We start from the raw sequence: 26271 nt of genomic DNA, 5'->3' as shown, positions 1-26271 counted from the left end.
GATTACTGTATTTTAGGTTATAAGGTCGACTACTGTCCTTAAAATTTTGTATGACATTACAAGCAAATATCAGCAATCGTGAATTAAGTATTGTAGCCGAGTCTAATTTAGTCCGATAATGTATTAGCTTATTTCAAAGACTATGAATTCTAAGTACTAGAAATAAAGTAGATTTTGCGACATGATAAAGACGGTTAAATTTGAGGCGATGGAATAAGAGATTCACTTTTAAAAAAACCTTATATAAACTCAATTAGAATCTATATTTCAAAATCTTCCATCCAATAACTTTTGACTATCAATGCCACATGTGCATAAGTGGTGTGTGCGGCATGTCATTTAGCCAACTATTCATTAAAATACGCTTTAAGTAAACTTGTTTAGAATTGATTTTTAAAAGCTCATACTATGGATTAATTTAACTGTCAATGACATATCTAGATAAGTGGTAGAATGTGGTTTAACCATCTTTTCTTTAAAATACACCTTAAGTCATCGAGTATAAATATGATTTTTCAAAACCTCACAACATTGTAATAGGGGAGGGTGAGCTCTGGGTAAGTGGTCCAGAACCCCCAAGATCTACCTACTTAAAAATTCAAAAATGCTTACGGCTAACTACGAGCATAGATAGGGTCGTGGTTTCTGCCACTATGGAGTGAGAATAGATATCCAAATATTTAAAGTAGGACGCCAGGATACTATACTCATCAAACGTATGACATATCCAAATGAAAATACAAATTTATTTACTAAATACCTTTATTCACTTTACATCACAATAAGACCTGCTGCGGCCTCGAGACTTAACATTTAAATTACGTACCGTAACTATTACTAATTAAATTTAACTTAAGTACATCTCAGGCATATTTGGGCCTGTAATACACACAAAATCCTACATAGGAATTGCAGGTTTCATATTAATAATAGAATTTACCATGTAGAAAGTTCACGTTAAAAAGAAATTCAGACTTAAATATTGTTTATCCTTTCCAGCAAAGGAACACAGTCACTAATGTAAATATAAGTTTTTAACTCACAGTTTTATCGTATAAACACTTCACCTCGAGTCCAAAAATTAAGTGGAGAAGACGGCTTCTCAACTAGCATGGTGCGACACCACCCTAGATCTTCCACAAGCCAAGGGCCAAGCCAAGGCAAGAAGTAGGCCTAGCCAAAGGACTGGCCTAGCCAAAAGGACCCTAGAAACAAAGAGAATGTTCTAGGTTTTAGAGAGGTTATGTTATAAAAAGTTATATTTATATTTAATTGGGACAACGCGCGATTTAGCTTGCGGAAATAAGAGATTAAAAAAAATCCTTACCGGTTTCTAAGCCGAGTCCCTTATATTAGACACCAGACGTGGCGACGTATGCGCACGCGGTGAAACAAAATGATGTCTCATCTTTGTCAAGGGATTGCTGGAAAATCACACCAAAACACGACATTAGCTAATTGCAATTGACAATAAACAACTTCGCCTTTCCTTTCGTATATTTAGAAAGTGGGGACAACTCACCAAGTTGGTTTAAAAGAGGTGAAAAGGTTATGCCGCCATTACCGGCGCATAGGAAGCTAGGTTAATCATATTTTGGGCCAAGCTGGAACAAAATATATCCACGATTAAAACATTGAACACCGAATTTAACCGAGTTTTAGGAAATACAATCTTTAAATAAAATACATACCCCATGAATTAATTGCCGACCTGATGTCGAAATTACGTCTTACATCTTGTCACGGAATATCCCAGTGATCAAGCGAAAAATCAAATGGCAAAAACCACAGACAAAGTGGTGCATGGAAAACCTCCCATTCAATGACATCGCAACTGACCGGATCCAATTTACAGAAAACCGAAGTCACCAAAAATAAAAAGAATTACTAATTTCGAAAGCTAAAAATAAGGACATTATTTATAACTACGAATTGCAAAATATAAAAGAACACATATTAAATGTTTATTCATAAATACCCTTTATGTATGACTGATTGTCTGTGCAAAACCACAGACAACAAACCGACCGACATTGACAGACGTCAATGTTTACTGCGACAGTAATAAACAACACTGATTCAACCCGTTTTACCAAGTTAAAGCTATTTCCACGTAGTATTTCCATGTTACAATATATTTCAATTGTGAAATGTGTAAACTCCAAAGAAAACAAGGTATTTATGTCCCAGCACACTGCGGGAACGAACAATGGATGCGCTAAATGCGACGATTTATAGATGATTGATGACCTACCATTCCGGTAAGTTTTATCCTCTAAATATAGCCAAAAGCTTATATATGAAGATTAAAAACAACATTACTGGTCTCCGACCTTGACCTATCTACTCTAATACCCGTGTAGAACGTATATTAACCACCACATTCTTACCAAACAAACATCTACTTTTCTAACCTATAAAGTGCCTATCTATAATAACATTCAGACGTTTATAACACTGGGTGCCTACCCTAAAGTGTTACAGTTCATCTTTAGTTGGGTTAAAAAAAAAATTTTTTTTTGAAAAAAAAAAATTTTTTTTTTTTAAATTATGCGTCTAATATGAAGTTACACCTTAACCTACCAAACTTAACCACGAGAACACAGATAATCCGTAAAGAAAACACCTTATGACAAAAATTATACCTATGACTTGGTGAATGGCCAATTCAACCAAGGAAAACTAGCACCTAATTTTGATCCGGGTCTACTTATTCCTAGTGAACACTTACCTAAATCTAGAAGATGATGTCAAAGACGGCAACCCGAAAAATAACTTTCCCTTTATTAAAGAAATTGCCTATCACCGACAAAGGTGGAACTAAGTAAAGAGCTGCATCATCTAGCCAATACACAATTCCTATATCGACAAACAAAAGTTTAGTCACAGTTTATTGAGAACGTAGTCTCGTTTCACGATTTAATAACGTTTTATAGAGTAGTCCCACTTAAGGGTTTATAAGTAAAGTAAGTTTCTGTAGTTTATTCAGATTATTTATTGTTTTATGTCTTTATAAGGACATATCAAGATTAAGATTGGTCCGTATGCATCCGGTACCAATATATATAGAATCAAATACATGGAACAATTACCCGGTCTGATGAAAACAAGCTTGCGCCAGGCTGCATTCAGTTCAGTAGGTAAGTTCAGTATTTTGTATCATATAGGATATTTCAAATTTAAATATTGAGCCAACAAGTGAAAAGACGAGTACCGCTACGAAGACGGCTCGGCTTCACCAGGACGTACAATATCTTTTATATGAAAGTTACCTAGAAGTTTTCCTTCTAAGGATTTTAAAGAGTATACAAGAGGACTTAATTTTTTATGAATGACACACTTGTCATAACGGGGCGCTAATTTAGCGGAGAAATGTTTTGCTGCATTTGACAATGGGAAACATCTTTTATAAACGATTTGTCCTTCTTCTAGTTCTACGTGACGCTTCCTCATGTTGTAATACCTAGCGTTACGTTCATGGGAGGCGATCAACGAGTTACGCACTTTTTGAAATATAGTTTTGAGCTCTTTAAGTTTTTCAGAAAAAGCACCACTGGTATCTAATTCGAGCGCGTTTTGATCTATAGGACCTTCACTATTATAAAGAGAACCATCTAGAATCATCTGACGACCATGTGTTAGAAAATACGGTGTATCTTTAGTTACTTCGTGACGAGCTGTATTTAATGCACATTGTATTTCCGATATGTTCTTATCCCAGTTACGGTGATCAGAACGCACGTATGAAGCAATAGTTCTTACAAGTTCACGGTTCACTCGTTCCGTTTGATTCGTCTGAGGATGATATCTAGGGTTATAGAAAATATGAGGGACATTATATTTGGACATTAAGTCTCGAAAGTCTTTTGAAGTAAATTGAACACCATTGTCGCAGAATATATATTTAGGAACCCCATGTATAAGAAATATCCCTTTTTCCATACACTTAACTATAGCTTTCGCAGTTATGTTGCGTAGTGGAAACAAAGTCACATACTTACTGAAATAATCAGCACATACAAAAAGATACTGATTTCTCAAATAAGACGGAGGAAAGGGACCAAGAATATCACAAGATATGGCTTCGCCTGGTGACGATATACGTCGGGGATTACCCATCAAGCCAGGACGAGCTAAATTAACAGGTTTATAAGTTTTACAAATTTCACAAGAATCGACGTATTCTTTCACGTCTTGAAACAACGTAGGCCAATAATATAAGTCCGCTATTTTGGAATGGGTTTTAGCCACGCCAAAATGACCGGCAGTAGGATCATCATGATACTTATTTAAGATTTCATTTCGATGCTCATAAGGGAGTACCAGCTTCCAGTCAAATTGAGCTGTCAGACGATACTTATTCTTAGAGTAACGGAAAAGTTTATCATTTTCAATTTTAAAGTTGGGAAAGAGAGAAGGTTTTTCAGATACCTTTTTATATATATCAAGATACCAAGGGTCTTGAATAGTAACAGAATTTATAGAACTGACATGAATACGAGAAAGACAGTCAGGTATGACATGTTCTTTGCCCTTCCGATGAATAATTTCAAAGTTAAATTGACTTAATCTACACGCCCATCGATTTAATCGTCCAGTAGGGTTTTTTAAGTTTTGGAACCATTTTAAAGATGCATGATCAGTTATAATATAGCATTTTCTCCCTTCTACATACGCACGAAATTGCTCGAGACCATAAATCACAGCTAAGAGTTCGCGCTCAGTAGCCGAATAGTTCGTCTCTGGTTGGTTAAGTGTACGGCTGCAGTATGCGATCGGATGATCGATCCCATTATAAGACTGAGTCAAGACCGCGCCTACGGCGTAAGAAGATGCATCCGTATGTATATAGAAGCTTTCATTAAAGTTAGGGCATTTAAGAATAGGAGAAGAAACTAAGGCAGATTTAAGTATGTTAAAAGAATCGTTAACTTCATTTGTCCATTCAAATTTTACTTTCTTACTCGTTAAGCGAGATAAGGGACGAGCTATCTTTGCGAAATTATTAATGAAACGACGGTACCAACCGCACATTCCAAGAAAACGTTTAATATCCTTAGCATCTTTAGGCGTAGGAAAATTTAAAATTACATCAATTTTAGATGGATCGGTTCGCAGACCGTATCTATCAACTAAATATCCTAGATATTTCAGTTCACTCCTACAGAAGGATGACTTTTTCATATTAATAGTTAAATTTGCTGATTTTAATTTTTCAAAAACCGCTTTAAGTAATCTTATGTGTTCATCGAAATCGGAAGTACAAATAATTATGTCATCAATATAACAGAAGACTTTGTGATCAAAATGTGAAGTAAAGAGGTTATCCATGAGACGTTGCATAGTCGCAGAAGCGCCTACCAAACCAAAACACATTCTATTATAGTGGAATAACCCTTTTCCTGGTACAGTAAAACTAGTTTTCTCCTTGGAGTCTTCACTAAGAGGAATCTGATGATATGCCGCACTCAAATCAAGAGAGGTAAGGAATTTCGCATCGCGTAAATTATCCAGTATGTATTGAACATGTGGTACGGGATACGCATCAGATTTTGAAACTGCGTTTACTTTTCTACTATCTAAACAAAGTCTTAAGTCTCCGTTAGGTTTTTCCACCATAACGACAGGAGAATTCCATGGGGAATGAGAAGGTTCGACAATTCCTTCTTTCAGCATACGATCTACTTCTTTAGCTAGTGCAGCTTGTTTAAAAGGACTAAGTCGATAATATTTTTGTTTTATCGGAGGAGTATCTCCGGTATTTATAACATGTTCCATTAAGTGAGTCTTTCCCAAACCAACCTTATCAGTATCAATTTGATCAAAAAGAGATTTAGTAGCCTCAAGTCGAGACTTTTGTTCAGAAGATAAAGAGTCATAAGTAGTAAGTCCTGTCTCTGACGGTAAAGCGTCAAGACTAGCAATATCATGAGAATCAGTTTTTTCTATATCAGTAATGAGACCTGGAGCTAATCCATAGGCTCTCCAAAAGTTTAAACCAAGTACCATTGGAGTGGCAATCTCCGGTTGAATATTAAAGTGTATAAGTTTAACTTGACCTTTATAATTTACTGGTAAAACCATATATTCAGTAGATACGATTCGATGATCGTCAGCTACGTTCACCATAACAGGTTTCGTATGTTTTTGAATAGGAATCCCACCTGTGGCGAATACTAAATGGCTGTTGTGGCCCAGGAAACTAACACTGGCACCACAATCTAACAATGCCTTGAAATTCAAGTTAAGTATATTCAATAGCGCATATACCCTATTGTCTCCCTTTGGAGGATTAAAGAAAATCGTCTTTTCTGCGCGATAGGGAGCAGAAGATCGACATTTATTATTAGCAGAAAAGACCTTATTTAGTTTTTTGTCTTGGAGTTACATTTAACACATTCGGGAGTTTTCACCCCTTTTTCTCCACATTTAAAGCAAACGATATCTCTAGAGCTCTTGCACTCTTTAGTGTTATGGTTGGACCTACCACATCTAAAACATTTTAGTTGAGAAGAGCTTTGTGCTGCCGCAGCAACAAAGTTTCTGGAAGAATTAGGAAAACGAGACTGGAAGGACCTATTCCTAGGTTCAACGTTCTTTGGTGGATGTTCTGATGAAGAATTATTTGACTGGTTTGATAAAACCGGTTCACGAAATTGTTTAGCCTTAACCTGTGCTAGTTCGATGCGTTTACACAACGACTTCAACTGCTCAATCGATCCTATGTCATGTAAAGCTAAATCTTTGGAATACTCCGGACGAATGTTTCTCATCATAGTATCCAGCTTTTCTTGTTCAGGAACCTCTTTTGCAAGACGCTCATACATTCCTAGAATGGTCGATACGAAATAAACAATAGTTTCAGACTTGGCTTGAGTCCTAGCCCGTATTTCCTGTAACAACTGATGATCCAAATCAGGTATATCAAATTCATCTTGTAAAGCCGCGGTGACTTCTTTATAAGTAGTAAGTTTCGTACGTTGCGACCGGAACCACGACAACGCAGGACCTTCGAGAATCTCAGGAAAACCTCTATATATTCGGCTTTCGGAAATTCTTCTAGCATCTCGCAACTCTTCGAGGCGAGACAGGAAAGTACGAACACAAGTGTCACCTTTAAATTTCAAATTTAAAGAATTTATATTAAAAGTCTTATCCGTTTTGTAAATAATCTCCCTAACAATACGAGATTCGTTAGGAGATTGAAAGTCATCATCCGAACCAGACGACGCAGAAGAGCCTTGCTCATTCAACCGATCCAATAAAGAAGTAATTAACGTTTTCAACAGAAGTACCGCTTCGGTCTCCTGAGGCAACCGTGAAATACGACACAATAGATATTTGCAACGCGAGGATAGCCTGTCGATCGCCGCTGCTGATAATTCTCCTTTTGCTTCTAACTCTATCTCCTCTACCTTATGCTGACAGAGTTCTAATTCGGAAGCTTCATTACTTATTACCAAGTCCTGGAACTTTAGACTACCCTTTTTGGCTAAATCTGCAGTCTGTTTCAAAGCTTGACACAGACTGGATCTACGTGAGATGGGATTAACCGGAAGTCTGCGAATCGCTAATTCATGTGACATTTCGTCTTTATGTAAATGGGTGATTTTACAACCCGCTTTTATGAAATCCATTTTTCCAGATTGATATGTAATATCAGAAGTAAGTCAGTATAGAGTTATAATATTTTAAAGATAAGTTAAAATTTTATTAGATTTTAACAGTTTTTAAGTATTTTAGAATATTGAGAAAATCTCTTTAAGTATAGCTAATTATTTAGCGTATAAAGTATAGCTTTATTTATAAGTTGGTTAAATTTATAAGTTTAACCTCCAACACAAACAACACTTTCAAACAACAACTTGCAATTCCCTTTACATATAACAACCTTAATACTAAAATATTTCTAAAATGTTTCACTTGGAAATGTCATACTCCATAGGCCATACGTTGGGCACGCCACTGTAATAGGGGAGGGTGAGCTCTGGGTAAGTGGTCCAGAACCCCCAAGATCTACCTACTTAAAAATTCAAAAATGCTTACGGCTAACTACGAGCATAGATAGGGTCGTGGTTTCTGCCACTATGGAGTGAGAATAGATATCCAAATATTTAAAGTAGGACGCCAGGATACTATACTCATCAAACGTATGACATATCCAAATGAAAATACAAATTTATTTACTAAATACCTTTATTCACTTTACATCACAATAAGACCTGCTGCGGCCTCGAGACTTAACATTTAAATTACGTACCGTAACTATTACTAATTAAATTTAACTTAAGTACATCTCAGGCATATTTGGGCCTGTAATACACACAAAATCCTACATAGGAATTGCAGGTTTCATATTAATAATAGAATTTACCATGTAGAAAGTTCACGTTAAAAAGAAATTCAGACTTAAATATTGTTTATCCTTTCCAGCAAAGGAACACAGTCACTAATGTAAATATAAGTTTTTAACTCACAGTTTTATCGTATAAACACTTCACCTCGAGTCCAAAAATTAAGTGGAGAAGACGGCTTCTCAACTAGCATGGTGCGACACCACCCTAGATCTTCCACAAGCCAAGGGCCAAGCCAAGGCAAGAAGTAGGCCTAGCCAAAGGACTGGCCTAGCCAAAAGGACCCTAGAAACAAAGAGAATGTTCTAGGTTTTAGAGAGGTTATGTTATAAAAAGTTATATTTATATTTAATTGGGACAACGCGCGATTTAGCTTGCGGAAATAAGAGATTAAAAAAAATCCTTACCGGTTTCTAAGCCGAGTCCCTTATATTAGACACCAGACGTGGCGACGTATGCGCACGCGGTGAAACAAAATGATGTCTCATCTTTGTCAAGGGATTGCTGGAAAATCACACCAAAACACGACATTAGCTAATTGCAATTGACAATAAACAACTTCGCCTTTCCTTTCGTATATTTAGAAAGTGGGGACAACTCACCAAGTTGGTTTAAAAGAGGTGAAAAGGTTATGCCGCCATTACCGGCGCATAGGAAGCTAGGTTAATCATATTTTGGGCCAAGCTGGAACAAAATATATCCACGATTAAAACATTGAACACCGAATTTAACCGAGTTTTAGGAAATACAATCTTTAAATAAAATACATACCCCATGAATTAATTGCCGACCTGATGTCGAAATTACGTCTTACATCTTGTCACGGAATATCCCAGTGATCAAGCGAAAAATCAAATGGCAAAAACCACAGACAAAGTGGTGCATGGAAAACCTCCCATTCAATGACATCGCAACTGACCGGATCCAATTTACAGAAAACCGAAGTCACCAAAAATAAAAAGAATTACTAATTTCGAAAGCTAAAAATAAGGACATTATTTATAACTACGAATTGCAAAATATAAAAGAACACATATTAAATGTTTATTCATAAATACCCTTTATGTATGACTGATTGTCTGTGCAAAACCACAGACAACAAACCGACCGACATTGACAGACGTCAATGTTTACTGCGACAGTAATAAACAACACTGATTCAACCCGTTTTACCAAGTTAAAGCTATTTCCACGTAGTATTTCCATGTTACAATATATTTCAATTGTGAAATGTGTAAACTCCAAAGAAAACAAGGTATTTATGTCCCAGCACACTGCGGGAACGAACAATGGATGCGCTAAATGCGACGATTTATAGATGATTGATGACCTACCATTCCGGTAAGTTTTATCCTCTAAATATAGCCAAAAGCTTATATATGAAGATTAAAAACAACATTACTGGTCTCCGACCTTGACCTATCTACTCTAATACCCGTGTAGAACGTATATTAACCACCACATTCTTACCAAACAAACATCTACTTTTCTAACCTATAAAGTGCCTATCTATAATAACATTCAGACGTTTATAACACTGGGTGCCTACCCTAAAGTGTTACAACATGTCACGCTCATTAGTCACATATACGTTATCCTCGCGAACTATTAATAAAATACGCTTTAAGTAAACTTGTTTAGAATTGATTTTTCAAAAGCTCAAATCATGGATAAGTTTTAACTCTCAATGACATATGTGGATAAGTGGTAGAATGTGATTTAACCATCTTTTCTTTAATATACACCTTAAGTCATCGAGTTTAAAATTGATTTTTATAAACCTCAAAACATATCACGCTATCATTAGCCACTTATACGTTATCCTCGCGACTTCTTACCGAATTATATCATTTATCAGATAGTCGTCATATCATGCATTAAATGATTAATGATATGGTGACATAACCATCATAGCCCTCCTGGCCAAGTCAAATCTAACCTGCTTTAAGATCTCGCATTTTTTTTAAATAACAGCAATTGTTATAGGCATCCAATAAAGCAAAGAAATAGGGTTTAATACTTGTTTATAATGTTATTTTGTTCCTATAAATACATATTTGGATTTTGCATAAAACTTGGCACTCATTTAGATCTCCATTCTTTTTGCGGCGAACCCCACAGCTAAGCAAAATTTTTGTATTGAACTTGGCTCTCCTTTTTTACATTTATGTTTTTGATGGGATAGATATCTTACTCTATCTAACGTAAAAGTGACATTGGTTGCCCGTATTGCGCTGCAAAAGAGAATTAGTTGATATCTAAACTATAACGTATCTAGAATGGATCTAGTACATGTCGTCTCTTGTGAATATCTTGAAGTTCGAATACGGCAGATTGATAGCACTCGCAGTGCAAGTGTTATCTTAAACGTTAAACTTCTATGAAATTATGACGTATAAATAACACATGCACTGCGTGTGCTATCGAAATCGTTGCAGACTTGTCTTGGTCTAACTGTAGTATTAGTAGTGTCTTTTCAGAAGTTAAAAGCATTTTGAGAAGAGAGATTTTAAAAGAGTAGATCCAATTCACATCTAATAGATATCTTACTCTATCTAACGTAAAAGTGACATTGGTTGCCCGAATTGCGCTGCAAAAGAAAACTAGTTGATATCTAAATTATAACGTATCTATACAGGATCTAGTACGTGTCGTCTCTTGTGAATATCTTGAAGTTCGAATACGGCAGTAAGCCTCCGTTAAACAATTTGCAGCAGCAAAAACACACATTCCATAATAAAACTTTTTTCAAGAATTTATCACATTCCATCTCAGTTGTGTACATTTCGCATTGTTCTTGATATGTTAAGTATGCAATATGTGAAGGCGTGAACCACCGTGCTTAACGGGATTTGTCTCTAGATAGTTTTTATTTATTTTCCATAGGAATCCCGTAAGCTTGAGAAGTTGTCCCTTTAAATAAATGAACCGTATACCGTCGCTACGGTACCGTTGCACCTCTACAGGGAGTATTCTTACAATTGACAATATTGACATGATAAAATGGCGTAAAATTTAACATACAGAAAAAAAAATCGATTTGAAATGATGTAGGTAGAGGTAGCGTTAATGTCTTTGCGGAAAGAGAACCCATACATTTCACGATTCGTCTCTTTCCGAGTTAAAAGTCCACAAGTGCCTCTACCATCAGTTGGCAGAGTATTTTTCACTTACTTTCAGTGAATAAACGTGCCGTGAGTCACGTTTTACGTTTCTTTACGGTCTTATGTACCTAACTTCACTCCACTCCAAACGATGCTGTCTCTTTCTAAGTATACTAAAAAACAGAGCAAGAGTTATATCGGAGTTTATACAGCGCCTCTAGGATTCACCTAAAGAACTAAATAACAAAATTGACACATTTTCTCACGTCTACGTAATTTACTATCTATACATCTCGCTCTCGCATATTAGTGCAAGTGAGATGCACAGAAAGTAATGTTACATATACTGATGGTAGCCGTGAATATGGAGGGTAGAGGTAAGGAGAATCCTTTATGACTTAAGAGAAACCTCCTTTATGGGAGAATATTTGCAAAAACTGGGCACGCTGTCAGCTATTATAATTTTTCTAAATCTCTCCAGAGTAGCGAAAAAAAGAAAACCCATAAAACTAGATTTTCATTGTATCAATACCGTACTAAAAATCATGGAGAATGAAAGATACTCATATTTACAAGTGGAAAAACGTTTTCTCTTTTTGTATGGACGATTACGTAGTATACTTCCCTCTTAAGGGTTTTGACGGACACTTTTTCATTATTAATTACATGGAGATTGTATTCCTTACCTCTACCATCCACTAAGAGCATTTAGAAGGGAGATGTCATCGCTGTCATTTTCTTTACAAAACAGTCTGCCGATTTTTGCGGGGGAGGGGACGTCAAATGTATTGCTATTTCTACATGATTTGTACGTAACGTACAAATAGCCATGTCAGTCCATTCAAAAGTTTGCACAATTGTGCAAGTTTTTCGGCAGAGGGGTAAGTAATAATGTCAACAAAAAAATAAAGAGTATACCTACGAGACTACTACGACTATGATATTTGATTTATTCGGTTGTCAATATAAAACAAATGTAGGTGTTCTTGCTTCTCGTATGAGACGCCATTACTATGTAGTCTTGCTTGAGATTAATAAACATTACTTATATGGTGTTAAAACAAGCTTTTCTTTCCTGCTTGGAACCCTAATCCTAAATCCTAACAGTAAGCACTCAATGGCCACTCCAGTTATTAAATGCTCTAAGACCAATTTTGTCACTTTGTTACTGACTCAACCTTCATTCTACAATTTTTTAAAGATTTGACGTTGCCATAGTTACGAAAATAATAAACACATCAATGTTAGTAAACAATGTATAAATTAAAATATATTGTATTCAAGACAAAAATTGCAAAATATGATAATTACGTAAACATCATTAATAATCGAGTTAAAATTATGACTTTGCGTGTTAAAAAATAGGAAGCAAAGTATACGGCGCGATTATACAGGCTACTTTTGGCTACATATTTATTACTCATGATGAAAAATATTACCTATAATAAATATTAAAATAGGTACGTATTATAATGGTCCGCTTCAGTCCGCATCATGACAGCGGCCGTCTCCTACTGCTAAGTAACATTATCTAATAGAGTGTGCGGAAAGAGAAGAGTCGTGAAATTTAGGGGAGCCCATACATTATACCTACCTACGACTCTTTTCTTTCCGCACAGACCCTACGTATGACCTTAATAGCGATCTTAATTTTATAGTACCTATATGATCTCGAGTATATTTCAGTGCCAAGCGCCCCATTTCCAATACAAAATGAACCCACGCAGCGGGTTTTTGGCAATAAATGTGTTTAAATCTCATTTAAATTTTCAGATTCTGAACCACCAGCAAAAGTTTTTGAAGAAAGTTTTATATTTCCTGTTACCAAGTTGACATGAAAAACGATTACCTAGGTACCAAACACAATAATTTGAACAACGGAAAATAAAATAATACTTACTTAGTAAAGAAAAATAAATAAACTCACAGAACATTTGCTTGTTTTATTTTATTTAAGATAATAATGTTTAATAAAATACGTAGCAATTCTTGTGTAAATATTCTTACTATGTGTATGTTCTTACTATGTGTTATGTGCACCCAGCAACAAAAACAGCAACATGTCTATGTACCGCTCCTTGTATTGAGCCTTAATTCTTAATACATATCAGATACATATGTAACTTCTACATGCATACGCATGCATACATGATGCAATCCGGGTTTTCAGGGAAATGTTGTTTTCAATCAGCTTCTTGCCTAAAACCAAAAACTGCTCGTAAGTAATGTGATTTTCGCAAATGTAGCAGTAGAAATAGGAAAATATGATGTCAAGTATAACTCATTACCTTTGTACTAAATCAGCCTTTTATCGAACTATTAATTGATTTATCCCTTAAAGTTTTGCTTGAAGTTCACATACTGTTATAAATTTATACATATTACGTTGAAAATTGCATTAATATTCGTGAAAAATCTGCGTATTTGTTGTGTTTACAAGTTGACAGAAATGTCACGTTGGAAACGCACGTATTTTTCCATAACATCTGTCACGTTTACTCGCGTAAAGTATTTACGCAGAATAATTCTGGCTCAGTTTTCATTATATAATTAGAAAGAGAGCGTTTTAGGTGTGAAGTTAGGCAAGTATGGAAAACTCGCGTAAAAACGTTTGTAACTCATGGTACAAATTGATATTTTTAGTTCTTTACGTGACCGGTAGAGGCACTGTACAATTACTCCATACATTTTCCTTAACTTTCTCACTATCTTCACTTCTCACTGTCATTCACGGAACTCATAGTAGAGCTAAAGGTGCTCTGACGTTATTTATAGTGTTTATAGTTTCGTAGGTAAATTGGTATTGAGTCCATTTATCGAGTGGAGCGAGTATTGTAAAGTCAGTTTTCAAGTAGGTACTTGTTTTTTGTATTTACAACAAAATCTACATAGTCAACCTATGTGTGTCGAGAGGAATCATAAGGACAATCATTCCTGAATACGCGTTGCGAATAATTGTCGATTTTGGAATCCTTTTAGGTCTTAGAGAATATAACCAATGGAGACGCCATGTCTATAATTTTCGGTACAAAATAGTCTGCCGTTTTTTGCGGGGGAGAGGCACATCAAATGTATACGTAACGTCAACATAGCCATGTCAGATAAACGTCAGTCCATACATGTGTTTGACATGTGGTTGAACATTGGCCGCCTTTTTTCGACAGAGGGGAACGCCTGTTAATGACCACTCCGTTGGTTATATTCTCAAAATTTTAGGTACCTTTACTATTTATTTATAACGAAACGATTGTTGACTGTAGTCATACGACAACCTCCGCTAGCGGCACAGCGTCACAGACCGCGACGCCGTAATGCCGGTACCGTAGCAAAAAACGATGACCAAAATAACGTAACAAGTCCCGTAAACGCACTCCGGTATTCGAATCTAGCTCGAAGTAGTCTGATCGAATCAAGAAAAAGAAAGAAAGACTGAAAGAGAGACGGGTAAACAAATACCGATGAGATTCCGTGGTTTTCTGAGAATGTGGGACGGGATTAGGGTTTGCAATCCGGATCCGAAATGTATGAAATTATCCGGATCTGGATCCAGATCCGCGGATCTTCCCATACATTTCGGATCCGTCGTGCAAACCCTAGACGGGATACCGAAAAATATTATTTATAAAATTAAATTATTGGAATAACAAAGTACCGTTATATAATGTTTTGTTTGTTGTATATTGTATTTAAAGTATTAACGCTGATTGTCATTTTTTTATTGTCCTTTGGGGTCGTCCATTAACTATTAAGTACATCACACAAAGTTTAGATTTTTTGGATTAACTACTATAATTATCATAGACATCGATACCATACTACCATATACTATTTATATTACCAACTATACTTTCATCAGCTTCACAGTTTTAACCCAAGAAGTCCGGTACTTTTATTAGGTTATTATTTTTCTTTCCATAAAAATTTATACCTTTCGATAAAATCCAAGAAAATACGTACAACTAAATCTATGCTCCATAGCACGAATGCCACCGTTTTGCATCACTGGATATAAAATGAAAACCGGAGATGCAAAGTTATAAAGTATGTGTCACCTTGCTAAACTTTTAGTACCATTTTTACGCTCCCGTATACTAAGTACTAAATTTTATTGTCAAGCGCGATCACATTGTAACATGTGCATGAATTTTACTGCGTTTTGTAATTCCTACCGCCTAGCGAGCTTTTAGCCTCAGGTCGACCGCTATAAGTTTGGTCTCCACAAACTAAAAACTATGGGCATCAAAGACAATGGTTATAATTGTTGGGATGAGGCGATGCACTTTAGAATAGAGTGAATAACAACCTAGGTTTAATGACGGTCGTTTACGTGAGAGGAGAATGTGTCACAGATTAAGATGGACGTAAGTGTACGTACTTAAATTTTAATCACAGCTAGTCATGCGCTTTCTGGTTAACATGGAAGTTAGCGTCACAATGTGTTAAAATGATTATTTGACAACAATTACTAAGTTATTTGTCTCTTGTTCTCTATATGAGTTTTATGTTTTCAATGAACGAAAACCGTTTCATCTACTGCAATACCAAATGCCAAACTTGGCTCAGTATATTTTTTGTCTTGTAAAATAAAGGTAGTAATATCACTTTATGTTTTCACCGCTGCGCCGTCTTTAGCCAATCAAGGGCCACGCATTTCAAAGCAATTTTACAAGCAAATTTTAATTTACATGTATTTAAGTGACAAACGCTTTCTAAACAGTTTCTAAATAGCTTTTTTAAACTTATACGCATGCCAATAGATATAAAAATAAACTCTATTGTGTATAGAGATATAGGTATAATAGACAGGCAACGCAACTTACACGGCCTATGAAGGTAAAAAAAACAAAACCTTAAAATTTTAAACATATGTAAATTCTATAATTCTTCAATAAAATTGTTGTAGAACTCCATCAAGCATAAAACTAAAAAACAATACGAAATTTAATCATTGCAATCATGTATGTACAACATTATAAGAAATATTAAATTACATAAATTACTAAAAGACATAAATAGGAATATAAAACTAAAACTAACTACAATTAAAATAATTAAAACTAAAAATTAAAAATACCTATCAAAATTTGGTGCCCTCGGGAGGGTGCCCAACACGCAGGCAGCGTTCCCGCGCTGGATTGCGAGATAAGATAAGATTTTTTAAATGAAGTTGAGAGTTGACTTATATGTGGACGAAGTCGCGGACAGAAGCTAGTACAATTGTAGTCAAATTTAGGGTTAAATTTATGATTTATTTATTTTGCTATTTAATATAATAAGTATGGTTGCATAAATATCCAAATTATTTTAATACCTATTTTGTATATAATTTTCAATTTTGATCTATGCAAATTAAAACATAAACATCTACCTACGAAATATATGGCGAAACCCTCTTTTAAAAGATTTAATTACGCATGTTGTAAGTAATATTTCTTTGCCATATTTCTTAGCCATATGTTGGTATAATAGCTGCCTATTGTAACAACACTTAAATAGTTACTCGTAGGTATATGGTAATTAAACAGTTAGCTGCAGTAACGAAATTCATCTTACTCAATATTTCAATATTTATTTTAATTACATACAATATACATATATACTTACAGTGGTACACCTAAATGAAATTAATAACTAGCTTAAATCTAAAATAGGCCCCTGAGGCATTGTACCAAGGATGCTGGCGGCATTTCCCCGCAGTATCGCAATACTGATACGTTGTGCGAGGTAGCCGCCAGCTCTTCGGTCACCAGTTACGTCAACCAGACGCTTCGCGATATTTAGTTGCAGGCGAAGTCTCAATATGTAGGTCAACCATCAATATCATCATTCGCTTGCCCTTATCCCATTCATTTGGGGTCGGCGAAGCATCTCTCTTTCGGCCGTCATCTCATAAATCTCATCATTCACCTTGCGTTCGTTTCATATCATCTCTCACACTGTTCATCCACCTTTTCCTCGGTTTTCCTCTCCCGTTCATCCCGGTTTCCCTCCACATTCATTCGTAATACCTTTCTCGTCATTAGAAAATAGTAAAATGATTGTCCTATTTCAAAGAAACAATCTGATAAACATTTTGGAATTCTCTCTATTTCTGTAAGTACCTATAACTCGTACGTTTTCTCTTGAGTTTAACCGACAGAACCGTATTTTTTACCAAGTGATCCTTTTTTTAAGTATCAAAAAAATTCCCACTTATTTACACGTACACTTACTTATAAAAATAGATATATTTTTAAACAAGAATTGTAGCTTCAATAAAACCAAATCCTCCCAGACCTCATTATTTAATTTTAACTTTAGTTTTAGTTCAAAAATAAACTTCAATAAGTCCTATTATTCAGAAGCAATTCCGTAGCTACTTTGACCGGAACGGAACTAAGTAGCATCGGAACGCTAGGCACGTCCCATGCAAATTTGCCCGACGGCGAACGATGGTCGTGTTCCGATGTATGCGCGAGCGCAAGTGAGATGAGTTATTTGGCATTTGACGACCTCCTGTCGGCCTCTTATTTGACAGTTCCGAACAACTAACAGGCCGATTCCGTCCGGCGGACTGTTAATCAGTGGGCCCCTAGTCGATAGTGACCCTGCTACTAAGCAAGAGCAGGTCGAAATATGAAATAACGAACCAGTGTGACGTCACCTTAAGATATTTTTTTATTATCCTACATTGGTGTCCCACTGCTGGGTAAAGGCCTCCCCTCGTTTTCTCCGCTCGACCCTATCACATTAAGCTTAATCAATTAATCTGATCGATGGTTGACTTTAAAGTCTTCTTACTTTGAGATATTATTACTAATAGGCTCTGTTCTTCTCTATAGTAAAGAGAAGCCATACCATGCAAAGAAATTGTCGCCATAAAATTCATGGCGCTTACGCGTTTACGCGCTTCTATGGTGTGTTGTCAAAATAACATCAACTCATAACGCAAAATCAGTGATTCTGTGTTTGGTTATATACGTTAGTAATAATAGTTCAATGTGCTTTAATCGGAAAACTGTTACATTTTTGGTTTCCGAGTCCTTAACTCGCCCGTATCCAGTGGAATAACAGCGCTGTAATTCTTTGATTTATCGCCTCCTTTCCAAATAACCTCTTGATTAATTTGCGGATCGAAAAAATCACAAGCTGCGGATTTTATCTGCAAAATTCTCCTGCTTTTTACATGGAAACGTAGCTGTATAAAGTAAGTATTGTTAACTAAACAAAAAAAAACCCACTGCACATTACATTACATAGCAATAATGGATATCGTGGTAAAAAACGTGTGCGCAGTAAAATCATTTTAAGGTTTCTGATTGTTACTTATAAGAGCTTTTGATAAAACCGGACATCTTAAGTATAAAATTCTAATTATCCTTTGAAATAATATTTAGTAGCTACCACTTAATCTTTGTTTTCTATGGGCCAATGTACAATTGTACAGCAAGTACAAAAGTGTGCGTGTGTGTATGTGTGTGTGTAATATGCTCGCTGTCGCATAATGAAGGAATTCAACTTCAGGCGGCATATCGCCGAATTATTATGTTAAACCGATAATTAATAACTTGCCCAAATGTCCAGGGGCTTTTCGGACAACTGCACTTCTAATAACCAGAATCCAGCGTCACAGAGACGCCATTCCGGATATTAAAATTAATATTTTAGGTGCTTCTCAAAGTGGTTTAATTCCCTTTAGACGGAGGTGGCGCTAGCGCGCCACATCTGTTAGTGAGTGACGGTGGGATGAATATTTTAACTGAAACCAAAACCGCTAAGTCTGATCAAAGAGAATAGATAGTATAGAGGACCCTGTCATAGTAAATTTTGTATTCACCGTAAAATTACTGCCATCTATCGACACACGACTAAAATTCAAAATAAACACATATACAATCATCAAAAAAATGTGAAATATGGATAAATGATTTTATTATTTTTATATCATTTTTACCCATGTTCATTCCGTGATATCTACGTGTTAAAATGGTTAAATATGAAACGGTGTCGTCACGCCATCTAGCCGAGGATAGGCCAAAGTTGTGTGCGCCATCTATCCGAGAATTACATTTTCTTGATTTCCGGGGCACGTTTTTATCTTAGACTTTATTCATCTTATACGAAGTTACATATGTCTTTGGTCTGATAAATATTGCACAGTTCACTTAACATAGTTCGCAGTATCTTAGTTTACCTTTGTATCTGGTCGTGTCTATTTAAAGTTACACATAACTTGTATTTTTTTATATATATTATTTCCACACAGAATCATGAGCTCTTTCGATAGTATACAAGAAAAAAAAATGTTCCTATAATTTCATAAAACTGTCCGTTTTGTTACGGTCATATAAGGTTGTACTTACCTATTGAAAACCGTAACCAAACGGACCAAAAATTTTAGGGACAAGTTTTTTCTCAGTAAAATGGAAAAAGCTCGTGATTCTGAGTACCTAGAAATAATATAAAAATTCCCAATTCTATTACCACAAAAATATTTGGTACAACTTTAAATAGAAATGCCAAACTAACAACCTCCACTTACTAACTACAAAATATATAACCAATAACAATGGTTGCAACATGGATTTATCTACTTAACTATCATATGTATCCTTATATTTGTGTTTCTGTATAAATTATAATATTTATAATCCTAATAAGTACATAACGCTCCTTTCAGAGCTCACCGACATAAAAACGTTTTCTTTTGCATATAAATAAAGTAAAAAATGACAGAAACAGAATTAAAACCGTATTTTTAACGACAAAAGTTATCCAAAAAGGCAGCCAGGGAAAGATTAAGACTTCAAGCTGTATTCGTATTGCCTGTTACAGGAAATAATTTCTGTCAGATTGACCAGCATAAGAGTGAACTGAGATTACTTATGTATCGAGAGGTCTTTGAGGCCAATTTATACCGGTTTTAGTGATGGAAAGTACCAGAGGGCCTACCGCGAACCGCGTTCGAAGTGTGGTCTCTCTGTCGCACTTGTAAATTCGTACTTAAGTGGGACAGGGAGGCAACACGTCGAACGTGTTTCGCGGTAAACCCTCAGCCCAGGTGTAGTACGGTCGAGGCCTTTATGATGCACTTGAGACATTAACTTTCCCACGGACTGAATATAATTAAATTCAGAGGACTTAGGCGAATCATTGTTGGTAAGTTAGGTCTGTGTGTAACGAAGTTCATTTTGAAGTACAGAAACTAGTCTGTGCGGAAAGAGAAGAGTCGTAGTCCATAAATACATTTCACGAGCTTTCTCTTTCCACACAGACTCTAACAGATGAAAAAACACAAATACAGAAAGAAGTAGGAATAGGTAACCGAAAAACCACCCAACTATAGTCCAATAAAGGATAACTTACGCTAAACCGGGCCGGGGCGGGGCCGTAGCTCCCGGCGCTTAATTTTCAATGGAAAGCACCACGTGATCACCGATCAGCCGTCATAGAAAATGACATGTCAGACGCCTCGGCCCGCGCACGGCCCGGTCTAGCGTGAGCCACCCCACACTAGCGTCTTTTGAGCGTCGGCGTCTATTCAGCGCTATGGAAAATGGCGTCTCTGTGCAGTTGTGAGACGCTAGTGTGGGGGAGGGCTTATGATTGTCTGATTCGTATGAATTAATACTTCAACTCGTTAAGAGTGCAAATCATTCGCAAACCATATGTTTTGAGTGCGTGTCAAATCGGGGCCCAGAGAACAAATCGACGCGTCCATATCGACTTATGAATAACTTTCTGGCTATTGTGCGTCTCAAAGGAGTCGAAAGTAAATTTCTCCTAATGCGGCAGCCTGAATACATGAGCGAGTGAACTCACTTTGTATGGAGAAGAGTCGGTCGACGCAGCTTAGAATAGAAAGAGCACTGTGACAATAAACGCTCAAGGGTCAAATACGACCGCTGGAAAACCGGTGACTCATCTGTGGACATTAAAACAGCTTAACGATTTGGATATATTTTTCTTATACAGCTTTTAAGAACTAGAAGGTTTTAACATGCCTATAAGGATATGATGTCCACTTACTAGAAAGAAGCAGTTGATAGGTGTATTTTCATATGTAATGTGATTGCCACAGTATAAAATTTAAGATTGTGCTCACCAGACACTATCAAGTTAATAAAATGACATTTTCCAGTGCACAACTAAACGTGTGTCTAAAACGGGCTATTAATAAATAATAATTTCATCAAAAACCATGGAGATCGAGGGACCCGCCGGTTTTTTCTACTTTCGCTATTACTATCTAAATAGAAGATAATAGTTATGCGTGATATGATTTCCTTATAGAATTAATACATATAGTAGGTATCATAATAAACTGCATTTTACTGTCAACTATGTCGATACGATTCATAATGTATGTATAATCATTTAATGCAACACAAATGAATTCGGTTCTACATACTCGTATTTTAATTTCACGTTTTACATGAGAATATGTAGGAAATTCTGGAAATCTCCAACTACTTACTTAAAACTTAACTTTAAAACGTGCAAAAACAAAGAAGCGTTAGAACAGTCGAGTGCGCTCGCTGATAACTAGTTTATATTCACTCGACCGCGCACTTGACCTACGTACTCGACCGGACGATTATATTCTTGTTAATTGTTCGACAAGCGTGTCTGCTTGTTATTCATAACTACTAGTATAAGTCTGACCTATGTTTACTCACAGTTGCTACGATCTAAAGGCTCAAATTATACTAGAAATAGTTATTCATAGATTTGTTAATAGTTCTTTGATGTAACGACGCTTGACTGATTTCAATGGTTGCGTTTAGATGTTCGCGTGCATAGGTAAGCTAATGGCCCTTAAAGTAGGATTTGTGTCCAATTTGCGTGAGAATTATTGAGATGTACCGTGTCTAACTTTCCTGTGTGATTAAAATGTGTCTGTTTCTCTTTAATTGCAAGAAAACGTGAATAAAAAAGGCATAACTAAATAACCTCAAAATATGTGTGGAGATCAATACAAGCCTTTTTTAAGTTGGTTTGTTAGTTCGATGTAGTCGGGTATTAATGTTGTCTTCTAAAATGTATCGGTTGCATTATTACTTGCGGCATTCAGTACGCAAAATAACGCTAAAAAACATTAGTTTCATTATTAGTTATAGACGCAGGCGTGGCTCACTCCGCGATTTCGTCGCTTTGCTAAAAGTACATCCGTTCGACCACAATTTTGGGGTTTGCCATAAGCCGCGCGTGGCGCTGTCGCCACCTAGCGGACATATCTGTGCTCATCGTTTCAACAAACGTGTTTTGTTAGAGAGTGAGTCTTCTGTACCTAGTACTATTATTTATTGTGTGGTAGATGTCAAAAATCTCTACCAACCAAAACCAGAAAAAACTGAAATAACGCAATGAAATTTTACCTAAATAGTCCTAAATGTTTCAACTAGACCAAACCTTGATTAAAATATGTATGTTATTAAATATAAAGTATTTACCCATTCACAAGGATACTACAGTATTTATTTTAATTAACGACTAAAATTAACGAATAAGTATTTAATTACGCAAGCTGGTGTTTCTGCATCACCGAGCTTATTTACATTCGGTCGCGCTGCCTTTTCATTTAGCTTCAGTATTTGTATTTATTTAAGTATAGCCCAAAACTGGCTTTCATTGTAAATATTGTGGAATAACACAAAATCAACCAAACCGCAAAGTAAAGTCAATATTTTAAACTGCATTATGATAATCCCTTTGACGTTCGCCAGGCACTGATGTAAAGTAAATATTATATCCATGACGTTTATTACTTTAAATATACATATTACTTAATAAGGATGACTCACACCAGTCACTCACGCCACCTATGCTAGACCAGAGCGGCTACCGCGAAAATCGAAATTCGCAAATTGCGGGGATCTTTCTCTTTTACTCCAACGAAGGCGTAATTAGAGTGACAGAGAAAAATCCCCGCAATTTGCGAACTTCGATTTTCGCGATTATAGCTCAGGCCGAGCCCGGGCCGAGGCGTCCGACATATCATTTTCGATGACGGCTGATCGGTGAGCACGTGGTGCTTTCCATAGAAAACGAAGCGCCGGGAGCTCCGGCCCGGCCCCGACCCGGTCTAGCGTGAGTCCTCCTTTAATCTGATGATTTTTTCTAGATATAAGGACATAACTGTATTCTATTGAATAAACAATTGTAAATGTAGTTTAATTATAATAATAGAGACCTACTATATAAATTAGTAAGTAACTAAATTGTAAGACAGCTACAATCATAATATTGTAACACCCTCACAGGGTAAAATGTACGCATCCTAACATTAAGTATAACACCATGTATTTCTATGCATCATTGCAATAAATGACAGTAAACAAATATATGCAAACATATAAGTACGTAGATACAAACATAGGTACAATATTTACAAATGAAAATAAAGCATTGTAAGACATTTGGACACAAAACACGAAAATATGAATATTAGAGATTTTAACAACCTTGCTAGAGCGATAAAATGTTTTTTGTACTTATTTTACTTTGACTAATAGAACCGTTTCAGAGATCCCCGAAATATATTTAAAAAGCACCGATATTGATAAATTGGTTATCAGAACATAAGTTATGTACAAATATGGAAATGAAATATAATTATACGAGTATAATACAATTATATTATAATATATAGGTTCTGGTTTTATATCATTATAAAGTAGGATCTGCCAATAGTGCAGTATCATTAAAAATTTCTGAAAGCATCCCATCCCTCTCATTTATTTTAGTCTCACCTCACACAAATCGCATGTTTTAAAGTAGTTCTGCTTGTTGTCACGCTTGACTATAACTCTTTTTGAACCCTCAGGCAAGGATTGCGATTCTCGGAACCCCGGTCTAACCACAAACCCGACTAATCAGTCAAAGACTGAAGGGGTTTGTTTAATTTTACCTTCCATTCAGCATTTTGCAAGATCCTCAATTATCAATTATGCCAAAATCCTAAGCTCAATTAAAATACGTGAAGTTTTTATGATATCATAATATTTTTTGTATACCGTATTATTTTTTGTGGCGATTATGGCATTCACCCCCCAAAAAAGGGGGAGGCCTATGTTCAGCAGTGGACGTCTTATGGCTGAGATGATGATGATGATGATGATTATTTTTTATCTGACAGGCCAAGCCAAAACATAAGGGTTACGAGTATGTTATGTTTATATAGTTATACATGTATTTATATAGAGCTACTATAGATGGTTAAGATAATAACTGTAATTAATATGTAATGTCTTCAAGGTTCATCGTTAAGAACCTGACAATTTAATTTAAAAGAAGAAACTTAATATTATCACAGAAAATCTAATATTCAACACTCCAAAATAAATCTATTCCCGGCCTCCGCAAACTATTATCTATGCAAAACCTTGATGGATTAAAAAAAAAGTGTCAAACCTTTCCGGGACTAGGGAACTAAGTTAACACAGATACGGTGATAAATCGGTCTTGCACTCGGGGGACGAAAGTGGAGTGATAGTCGGTGGGGGCACCGAGACTCTCGCAGTGTGTTGCTACCTTTACCCGTCGAAGCCCGTGCGCGCCGCGCCCGCGTTCGTGCGATTATAAAAAGTTACGATTCCATTTTCGAAATTTCGGTTGCGTGCATTTAAATTTGGAACTAGAGATGTTTATTTGATGTTGCTGTTAGTTTTGCTGGCAGTTTGATTGTTTTTGGTAAGTTTTTCTATATTATTTATTTTTTATTATGCCAACTCCTGGATTGGCGATAGGTAAATATAAAAAAAATATCTTACGAAAAAAATTGTAGACTGACAGATACAATTTAAAAATATAATTATAATTAAAAATAGATATTAAGTATCATTTTAACGTTCTAGTTTAAATAATAGAAGATAACGTTTCTACATTGAAATTTGCAGATATTTAAAATATAATACAAAATCTTTCTGCTTTCCTTTATTTTATATGTATTTCCTAGCGTTTTGTCTGATTCCTACCATAAAAGCTCAATTTCCTGAGCTCCAAGTAAGCAAGCCAGCAATGTGGCAATTTAAGCACGAGTGCGCAAAGCTCTTTTTACCGCTTGCCATGGGATTCGAGCATTGACTGCGGGCAAAAAAGATTACAACAGTTAAAGAGCTTTGCTGTGTTTTCATATTGATGTAGTGCAAATATCGTTAAGGTAAAGGATTTGCTCTTTGGCTGAATCAATAATACGAATGCTTTAAGCGTAGATTTCTTTGATGGATGTTGATTGTTCACAAGAATTGTTAAAATATTTGCATTGATTTTCTTATTTTCATTCTATATGGATCGCTTTGGAGATGGTCTAACTTAATACAACACCAGCAAACGTGAATTAGTATGTACAACAGAAATTTGATAGTGTTGGTATAAGAAAAAACTTTTTGCAGAATCTCTACCCTAGGCATTTTAGGCACAATAGTTTATGCAAGTGACACCTGTAAATAAATTCTAAAGTATTAATTTATCATTTTAATTTAAAGAAATTTTTCAATAATCTATATATATTAATTTTTTTCCTACTATTTTTTTAATATAAACCCAATTTTATTTTAAAATACAAATATAAGTACCGTAATAATGTTCCTTTTTACAAATAGTACGTGATCTCATCATCATAATCTCTTAAAATTATAGCAGATTAATTCAATCATCTTGCGGATTTGCGACCGGTTCCAAGTTCAACCACCTCGCTTATGAATGAAAACATGAATATGAATATGAACTAATACACTTAGGCGTACGGCTAGCGAAAAAGCTACGCGATGCGATACATAGCTTGGTCAAAAGGAGTGTATTCGGGTAATTCCGAATGTCGGATAATTCCGAAA

At 35.7% G+C, this 26271-nt stretch overlaps 1 protein-coding gene and 1 long non-coding RNA gene across 2 annotated transcripts in view; one reads left to right on the top strand and one right to left on the bottom strand.

Moving 5' to 3' along the window:
• LOC134668166 (uncharacterized) overlaps nt 1-26271 on the bottom strand; it is a 301154-nt gene that overhangs the window by 148208 nt on the left and 126675 nt on the right. The window lies entirely within an intron of this gene.
• LOC134668408 (mucin-2) overlaps nt 24898-26271 on the top strand; it is a 90436-nt gene continuing 89062 nt past the window's right edge. Inside the window, exon 1 of the mRNA XM_063525892.1 lies at nt 24898-25129. The gene's annotated coding sequence lies outside the window, so the exon portion shown is untranslated. The remainder of the gene's footprint in view (nt 25130-26271) is intronic.

Source organism: Cydia fagiglandana, chromosome 10 (genome assembly GCF_963556715.1).
Source record: "Cydia fagiglandana chromosome 10, ilCydFagi1.1, whole genome shotgun sequence".
Classification (NCBI taxonomy): Eukaryota; Metazoa; Arthropoda; class Insecta; order Lepidoptera; family Tortricidae; genus Cydia; species Cydia fagiglandana.
The sequence above is the reverse complement of the archived record's forward strand: the minus strand, read 5'-3'. Positions and strand labels throughout refer to the sequence as shown.